At 42.5% G+C, this 9,956-nt stretch overlaps 1 long non-coding RNA gene across 1 annotated transcript; it reads left to right on the forward strand.

Moving 5' to 3' along the window:
* Positions 1-4,398: 4,398 nt before the first annotated feature.
* Positions 4,399-6,274, forward strand: LOC105717955 (uncharacterized). The gene is made up of 2 exons (XR_001107630.2): positions 4,399-4,434; positions 5,742-6,274. It is a non-coding gene; the product is annotated as an uncharacterized LOC105717955 (long non-coding RNA).
* Positions 6,275-9,956: the final 3,682 nt, after the last annotated feature.

Consider the following 9,956-nt stretch of genomic DNA (forward strand, 5'->3'; position numbering starts at 1 on the left):
CCTAAAATACCTTTTCCTTCCTCACCTGACTTCTCTCCTGGCACCTCCACCTCTTACCCTTCGGGTCCCTTCCTTTGTTCTAATCGCTTGTATTGCTTTATCCTACACTTGTCACATTATAGAAAAGTTACCCTTTTGTATCTTCCTGCCTCCCTGACTATGAGCTCCTCAAAGGTTGGTGTCCTGTCTGATCACAGACAGCAGGTACAGAACCAGCAGACAGAACTGTTTCAGCCCTTAGGCAACGGAGGGAAAATGGCTGGGGCTGACAGGCTTTTAAAATGCTCATCAAAATGTTTGAGACATAAAAACAATGTTGGCTCCAGAATAGTTTTTTAGTTTGCAAAATCAAAGCTAAAAATGTTTAAATGAAGTAGCTCCAAAATACTGCAATGTCAATGTTATTAATTATTAGTGTTAACATACACTTGGTTCCATTCTAAAATGATTTGTAGATTAGACTCTCTTAGATAGCAAAAATCCTCCCAGCATGCACTGATTTCTGAGAAATCCCAGTCATTTGTAAATTCATGTAGTTATTTGTGGCATTCAGCAAAATTAGAAATCCTTTCCAAACCTTTACAACAAGACAATTATAAGGAAGGCAGATGTGGTTGGGGCTGCTGCTAAAAGTACAAGTGTCCGGGGTACTCTCAGTTCCTGTCTGGCCCCACTGGAAGAGCATGCCAAACTGGAAAACCTGAACTCAGGGACCATTTGGGAATATGCTTTTCAGTTTGCCATGGGCCCTTCCACAATCTGATGTCTTATTCCTAACCAGCCTCATTTGTTTACTTTCTGGACCTTAGAAGGTTCTGAATTTCTGACTCCTGATTCTGGACTCTTAGAGCTGAAAGAAAGATTTGTGGTTGTCTGAGCCAATCTCTTGCCTCTTTAGCTGGGAGCAGTGCAGTCCAGAAAGGAGAATAGGATTGACTTGTTGACCATCATACAAAAGTAGTTACAAAGTCAGGACTAGTACCCGGGTCTCCTACTTACTTAGCTTTCTAAAAAATCAAATAGTAGACATAGGCCAGTGGAATTTGAAGTTGTCTCATAATCACTCGAGGAACTTGTTAAGCAAACAGATCCTCCAGCCACCTCCAGAATCTAGTATCTCTGAGGTAGTGCTGATGAGTCTACGTTTTTAGTGCAACTGTTAGTTTCTGACAACCTTGTCCTATAGACTACACCTTAGGACAGTGGTCTCCAAAGACAATCCCCTGGGGCGTGGGAAGACTAACTTTTTTTTTTAATCTGAAAAGTAAGGGCACAATTAAGCTTTGCTAATATGTAATATACAGATTGACACAGGTGCCCTTCCTTGGGCCATGGTGAGCTGGTCCAAGTAAGATTGGGTTATGCTGACAAAACAAATGATCCCCAAGTGTCAGTGGCTTCCAACTATGGCAGCCAGAAAAAGAACAGGATGCAAAATTAAATTGGAATTTCAGATAAACAGTGAAAAAGGTTTTAGGATGAGAATGCCCCAAATATTTAGCATAAGTCATAAGTATGTCCCATCTGATGAAGCAGCGCTACCAGTTACAGCAGCAGAGAGACAACAAGATTGGCGCCTTGCGGACTAGCTCCAAAAGCTTTTGGTCAAAAGTGGCAGACATCACTGCCTTTCACCTTTTTTGGCCAAGTAAATCACATGGCCAAACTAAGCATCCATGTGGCAGGGGAGACTGAACCCCAAGGAGGGATGTTGGTTATCTGTGACCATTATGCAGTCTACCACAGGCATATATGGTGGCTTGGATGGCTATTCAATGCCATTCACAAGTAAATTTGGTGAAAAAACCAGGTAGCAGAATCCTCTCAGAGTTTTGTGACAAGGAATATCTTAGTCTGTTTTATGTCACTATAACAGAATACCAGAGATTTAAAAAAAAAAAAAAAAGGTTGATTTAGCTCATGGTTCTGCGTGCTGGGAGGTTCAAGCACGTGGCTCTAGCTTCTGGTGAGAGGTTTCATGCTGCATCATAAAATGGCAGAGAAGATCAATGGGTAAATGGACATGTGTGAGAGAGGCAAAACCAGAGGGGTTTTCTGACTTATAATAACCCACTCTTGCAGGAACTAATGAATTCCTGAGAGAACGAATTGAGTCTTGCCAGGGCAAGAACTCACTGCCATGAGAACAGCACCAAGCCACCCAAGAGGACAGAGCCCTCATGACCTGAACTCCTCCCGTTAGGCCCCAAACCCCAACACTACCACACTGGGATGAAATTTCAAAATTAGTTTTGGTGGGAACATACGTATGTCCAGACCACAGCAAGGAGTGACCTTGAAAATCTTGTATCACAGCAAGATCACAAATCATCAGTGGCAAAGCACTCAAAAGAATTGTCAAGCTTGAAAATGAGTTACCATATTTTCTTTTACAAAGAGTGTTCTACGTTTTCTCATCTGTGATGACATGTAGCTGTCATTAGGATGATACCCAGGAGAAAGTTTCACAAAAACAAACAGATGTAATCTGCTTCTTCAAAACAAAGGTGATGTTTTAACAATGAGTGGGAAAGCATTTTCTTTTCTTTTTTGAGACAGTGTTTAGCTCTTGCCCAGTCTGGAGTGCAATGGTGTGATCTCGGCTTACTGCAATCTTCACTTCCCAGGTTCAAGTGATTCTCCTACGTGAGCCTCCTGAGTAACTGGGACTACAGGCGCCCACCACCAAGGCTGGCTAATTTTTTGTATTTTTAGTAGAGATAGGGTTTTACCATGTTGGCCAGGTTGGTCTGGAACTCCTGACCTCAGGTAATCCACCCGTCTTGGCATTCCAAAGTGTTGGGATTACAGGCGTGAGCCACCATGCCTGGCCAGTATTTGGTTTTCAAAAGAGGAGTCTTATGGAGAGCATTTTTGAAATAGATGTTTGGAAATCTTTCCAACATTATGTGATTTTTGTCTCTAAAAATGATGTATATTGCTTATAAAAACTCATCTGCACACTTAACTTAGAAACTGAAATTCCTAACCTCTTTTAGAAATCTTCCAAATGGAGAGGTTGAGTTTTAAATATTGAGGAATTCTAAGGAGGACAGTGGCGTGGTTCTGGCTTACTTAAGGCGTGTGAAGGGAAGAGGGCCGGCAGAGCTCGTCCAGAGGCAGCAAGCCTCACCAGCAGGGGGTTCAAAAAAATCTGTCCGCACTTAATTGTTTTCTTTGATACTAGTTGTTCTTCCCAGAACGCCCAGACTCTTTATCAGCAGCCAACTGATTTCTTTACCCCAAAAATATGCCTTCAAGATTCACAATTCCCAGGCTGCCAGCAGGTTTTTCTCTCTCCTATGTTAAACATCCTGTTTTTAATTTTGTTCCATGACAACAGTCTATTGACCTTTCTTCCTCTTGTACAAGTAAACAAATTGCATATAAAACAACTAACTAAAAATCTCTGAGTTATTCCATGATACTGTTTGATTGCTTAGTTAAAAAAAGACTGATGGACTTCAAAGAAGATGGAAATGAAACTAATTACATTTCAGTTAAAGCCTGTGCATGATCTGTGCATACAATTGAAATGAGCAGTTTGATTTAGTAAACCCTGAGACCATGTAATTTTTTCAAGTAGGCTTGCTTATCTTTTGAGAGATTTTAAGTGATGACAGCCATCAAAACCGCATTTTAAAATAAATTTAACTTGGAAGGAGACCTCAAACTGTTGTACCACAAAGTTTTCAAACAAAGATTCTCAAAAATAAAAGAAGCCTATTCAGCAATTTTGCTCTCTTTTACAAAATATTAATGAAAATAGAACTAATTTTCAGTCAATAAATTAAAATGTTGCATTGTTTTCTATTTGTTGTATGTTTTTATGTCAATGTATTAGTGCCAGTGTATCATTTACAAATAAATAAATATGCATTATATTGGGGTTGCATGTTCAGAATTTTTTTTTAACATTTTTAAAGAGAGCCCAGGCTGTACTTGAACTCCTTCCTGGGCCTAAGTGAGCCTCCTGCCTCAGCCTCCTCAATAGGTAGGACAAGTGTGAGTCACTTTACTCAACCAGAGATGCTTTTAATAATGGTGGATGATAAAAGCGTTTGTAGATCGTTGCTGCTAAAAAGACTGTATTAGACACACTGTGATACCCAAAACCAAATGCTAGCTGCTTTTTAAGTCAAAAACAATTAGTCAGCTAATGATCTATATTTTGCTTTACAGTGAAACTTGACAAGAGTAGAAAAACGTGACGGTATAAGACCATGCAAAATGTAGGGGCCAAGAAGAAAAGCTTCCCCTTTCATGCTCTGAAGGTTTGCTGAAAATGAGCCGAAAAAGGCAGATCAATAGGAGAAAAGGCATGTGTTTATTTTAACATGCATACCATGGGGAATTGTAGAAGAGTGATGACCTCATCACCCAACCAGGTCCAGATGCCCCTATGTCCTCTCTTCATAGCGAAGGGGGCATGAGGTGTGTAGGAGTAAATGGCAAAAGTTCCTCTGAGCTCTGGGGGAGGTGCTGGGAAGGTGAGGGATGAAGTGTCACCTTGCACAAAGGTTGTCAGACCTGCCCTCAAGAGAATAGATGAAAAGTTAGATGAAAAGTCTATCTGGGTATAGTGACAACTCTGTCTCTTCTCTTCTTTTCTGGTCATTTGATGAGATTCCTAAAGTTGGGGGTCTTATGACAATTGCCTGTTTTTCCTTTTCTTTTTGGAAAGAAGCTAATTCCAAAGTTAGACAAGAAAATTCCAGAGAGTCCCTCCAGATGCTTCTAGAAAGAGGATCAGAGAAACAAAGGTTGGGGAAGGTCAGAAAGAGAACTTGGGTCTAAGGCTTATTTCTGAGGCCTTTTGATGTGCAAAGTACTCAGCGTGCCAAAGCACTATATTTTGGGGAGTCATTTTCTGCACCCCAACAAAACCTTGATATGCAGTTTTTCAGTATAATTGCAAGATTATAGCTATCTGATATTTAATCATTAACTGATAATGATTTAATTGCTGCTCTGTAGATTCATAACAAGCAGAGTATTTGAAGCTATTTGAAACTATTTCGACTGCATTTGAAGGAGTTTATTTTCTGGGCACCTGATGAACTCAAATTCTTTTGCAAACTCTTAGCATTAACTTTCAGGATACAATGCAAGTGACTGCGAGGGCAGATTGTCTGCTAGAGGTTTTGCAACAGAATTTTTCTTAGAGTTTTTGCGAGTTTTCCTCTGAAGCTGATAAATGCCCTAAATGAGTTGTAGGGACAGTTTCAAAGTCACTAACGTCTGCTTTTCAGGCATGTCGGTGGCTGGAGCCCAGGCAGTTATTCATGCTGCATGGGCATCTTAAACTAAGGGTGAGAAGGAAGGAATTCTCAAATGAACCTTCCAATCAATGTGATGGGGACTGCTTGTGAGTTCCCCTCCACCTTTCCAGTTAAGGGCCTGACCTTTGCAGACCCTAATGAGTCATTTAGCTATTAAACATTTAGAAGGAGGCTTCCAACGGAGAGAACAAAAGGACGGCATTGCTTAGTGCAAAAGCATCACATGTCAAAGCCACCGACTGGACCTTTTTACTAAACATTTCTCTAACATTTGTCTTCCCCCGGGCACTGAAGAGAGATATATTTTACTTTCTCAGTGTAATGCAGTCACAAGACACCCAGTAATAGAAGCCGTTGCTTGTGAACGTTGGGCAGGATGGTAACTACTGGATGAACCATGGGTGTCATCCACATATGACATTTTTTTACATATTTATTTACATGTTTTTTTCTCTATAGGAAGTGGAGCCAGAATCCACAGATGTCATCATCCATCTGCAGCCTTCATTTACTACCCAGAAGGCAAGAAGATTGCATTTTAGAAGTGTCCAGACTTTTGTTCTTTCTTATCACAAGAGTTGGGAAGCTCCGACCATTCGTGTTTACCCTGAGTGAAAGTCCCAGTCAAAGCCTTGCTTCCTGGAGGGCTTTGAGATTCTGGTACAAAAGGCATTTTATAAGCACACAGTAGAAAAGCATCATTCATATTCATTTGCTGCTGTGGCATTTCTCCCTGGAATCTTCCTCTTGTCTGTCAACGTTGGGCCAAAGGACTGGCCTCATCTACATTACAAATATTCTTTTAATGGTCTGGAGGTAGGAAAGGGACACGCAGCACAGGAGTGAGAAGGGAAACTCAAGCTCTCCGGTTGGAGAGTCTCAGGCTTCTTTATCCATAAAACTGGTTGGATATAATTGGTGTGGGTTTATGATTTGTTCTGGAAAAACCTGAGTATGAAATCAATACAGTGCTTTGTGCGTCTTGGCTGCAATGAGCGTTTTTTATGTGATTGCAGGGAACCGTCGGAGAGGTGGCCATCTGGAGGGCTCTCTGCGGGGTCATTTAGAACGCAACTGTCCTGGGCAGAGGATGGTCTGCGCTGGCCTCCACCGCGCAGGAAGGCTTGCAGAGTGGAGAAAGGTCCACTAACATGGCTTCTGTGAGGTGTGGGCAGTTCCTTTCTTGGTGTGGGGCTCTGTTTGGTGTGATGTAAGAGGTGTCAAGGGGCCTTTCTGTCCCTGAAGATCTTAGCAGATGACACCTGTGGAGGTTGCCAGCTGGATTAGGTGAGGCAGAGCACATGGCTCTACCTGAGGGCCTCCTATTCTCATGTGGGAATATTCTAGGACATAGGGCACTACCCAAGAGGCTGAGCCTGGAGTGGTATTACATGGGTGAAAGATCTGAGTGCCAGGTCCATATAAGTGAGCAGGGGCCAGGGGGAGTCGAGGTGCTTAGAGAACAGGAGAGCTGCCACAGGAAGGGATGATGCCCACAGGAAGGAAGATCCGTATCTCAGACCCCTTCCCTTATACCGCTTCCTGGGACCTCCTCGGAGTTTGCAGATCAGCTGCTGCTTCTCCGTCTCCTGTCATCTTCTTCAAATCTTTTCATCACGATAAATTTTCAGTGCAGACCTAAGGAGAGAGAACAATAAAGGAACCTCCATGACCCATCCCCATCACCCACCATCAACAGTCAACACGTGGTTCCGTCTTCCCTACTTTCATCCTTGCTCCAGATGATTATCAAAAGTAGTTCATCCCTAGTTATATTTCATTTAATCTTCTCTGTTGCATTTTTTCTGGCCATATTCTTCTGTCTGTCAATCATTGTCTTAAGTCAGACAGTCTGCTGGGTTGGCTAGGAAAAGACTCAAGAAAGAGTTCTGAGAGATTTTGAGAGAAATGTTCAGATTGACCAAACAAGGTATGCTTAATTTAGTTCAATTCAGCAGTTACTTGTTGAGTCCTAGGCTCAGTGGTGGATTCAACGTATCAGTAAAACATGATTTCTGGCCCACAGGGTTCAGTGATTTAGTTCTGGGTGTTGGACAAGGGCCTGTAGCAAGCATTCACTCAGGAAAGACAGAATGTGGTCACCGAGAAAGGAAAGGTACAAGGTGTGGTGGAGGTTATAAGGCATGACAAACACACGGGGCTGGGAATGGTGACAGGGGAAGAGGATCAGGAGGCGTCGTGAAGCCTGAGGCATTGGAGAGGGACTTGGACACCTGGGCAGAGAGTGGGACAGTGACTGCAGAACACTTCAGTGTGCAGGTGGGCATGGCAGTGGGGACAGGAGAGTCTAGCAGCTGGAGTGCATGGTGTGAGGGGCCCGCAGGGGACCAGGGGTGGGGGAGGTAGGCATGTGGGCTCTCAAAGAAACCCTTGGGCTTTTTCTAGGGTAATAGCAATTATTATTTCCACGGAAAAAAGAAAAAACACTGGCTTTCTAGAAGCATGGCTATTAAAAAAAACACAACTCCAGACCCCAATTAGGAAACTGAAAGGAAATCAAAGTGAGCTTAATGGAAATTAGTTAGTAGGGGTAATAGAAGAAAATGCAAGTAGCTGCCTTAAATCCAGTGGACTCCAGCTCCACCAGCCAGGCAACATTTTGTTTTCACCTATAAATGAAGTATGTCCGTGACTCTCACTACGTAAAATGTAAGTTAAGCTATCGTCCTTCTCCACTGTGCTCTGAGAATTTACTGATTTTTGCTTCTGCCAGCAAAACAAATCTATAGACAGAAAATTCCTAGCACCGCTTTCATGTGAGGGATAACAAAGGTGACAGACGCTGGCAAAATTCACATTTATAAATGAAATGGAAGGGTAACTTGATTTTTCAAAAGGATGAGGTTTTCATTACAGATGTAAGCATATTTATGAAAGAAAACTCAAACTGTAGTAAAATGTGAAAAGGCAAGGAAATTCGTTGTCCCACTACCCAAATGACATATTTTTTTCCGGAATTTTGGTGTTATATAATGATTTTGGAAGATGCTTTTCATACTGAATGGCTTCAATATTTTTTCCCTGCTCTCTTCCACTCCCTGCACCCCTTCATTATGTTTATCAATGACTTTGGGCAATCCTATTGACAAGAGTCAGTTCTCTTTTGAACTCAGATTTCAGAAGGGGTGCAGGGAACCATCTCGATATAAGTAATGATATAAAGCTTATTCTCAGATACGTGTGAAACCGAAAACTGCTAACATTTGCAGAGCTTTGGGAAAACTACACATGGAGGTCTAAATAGCATATGTCTAAAGAGTTAAAGTTTTTATAGATTAAGCTAACTCATTATTAAAGAAAGTCTGTTCTAGCCTCCTTCCTTGATAAATCTGCCTTCATACCAGCTGCCCCTTGGAAGCTATTAAATATGTTATGTCCTCTTGCCTTCATTACAGCTGCCCCTTGGCCACCCCTCTGGGCTGGGGTGTCTACACCAAGTCCTCTTGGGACAGGCCCTAAAAGCAGGCTTGGAGCCATTAGGGCCAGTTTCCTGGAGCTTCAGCTGCACCTCTCTCCTCACCCTACGTGGGGATGGTGGTCAGAGGAGGGCCAGCGTGTAGCCTCAGCCTCATGGGCCCAGAGCAGGCACCCCTCTGTCTGTGGTCTGAGTGAATCATCCCATATTTCCTATGTGCAGGTCATGTGCTGGTACTGGGAACTCAAAGGTGAGTAAAAACAGTCTAGTGGGAGCACACAGACTTCCAAATAAGTGCCTCCTAAACTGTAAATTTGCAACTCTGAGTTGACTCAGTCAGGAAAGTCAGGAGGAGGTAACTTTGCAAAGAAGGAAAGAGAATTTCAGGCAGAGAGAAAAGTGTGGGCAAAGTCTCAGCGGCGGTGGAGAGCACAGCCAGAGTGAGGCACAGAAGGCTAAGAGGACATGGGGGCTGAAGCCGCCAGGAGCTCAGGTGTGAGTTGGGCTGGACAGGCAATGGGCACCAGATCAGGAAGGGCCTTGCTTTTAGCCGGGGTCAGGAAAGGTACAAGGTGTGGTGGAGGTTACAAGGTGTGTTACAAGGAGTCACATGATCAGGAACAACAAGGCTAGACCAGACTAAATCAGTCATGGATGGACCTATTTTTTTCCTTTCCTTTCTTTTCTTTCTTTCGTGTGTGTGTGTGTGTGTGTGTGTGTGTGTGTGTGTATGTAAGAAAAGCGAAATATTTATTAGACACTCAAAGAAGTGTGAAATATGTAAATACCAGATAGACATTTGATAATATTAGAGAATTAATGTTTTCTGATAACAGCATTGTGTGATTTTTTTAAAACTTTTATTTTGGGTTTGGGGGTACATGTGAAGATTTGTTACACAGGTAAATGCATGTCACTGGGGTGTGTTGTACAGATTATTTCATCACCCAGGTATTAAGCCCAGTACCCTTACGTGTTCTGCTCCTCTCCCTCCCACCCTCCCCCTCAAGGAGACCCCTGTGTCTGTTGTTTCCTTCTTTGTGTTTGTAAGTTCTTATCATTTAGCTTCCACTTATGAGTGAGAACACGTGATATTTGGTTTTGTGTTCCTGCATTAATTTGCTGAAAATAACAGTTTGCCTCCAGTGCCATCTATGTTCCTGCAAAAGCCATGAGCTCATTCTTTTTTATGGCTGTATAGTATCCCATGGTGGGTATGTACCAGATTTAAAAATCCA

The sequence above is a fragment of the Aotus nancymaae genome, unplaced genomic scaffold, assembly GCF_030222135.1.
Source record: "Aotus nancymaae isolate 86718 unplaced genomic scaffold, 86718_ANA_hifiasm-v0.15.2.pri h1tg000010l, whole genome shotgun sequence".
Taxonomy (NCBI): domain Eukaryota; kingdom Metazoa; phylum Chordata; class Mammalia; order Primates; family Aotidae; genus Aotus; species Aotus nancymaae.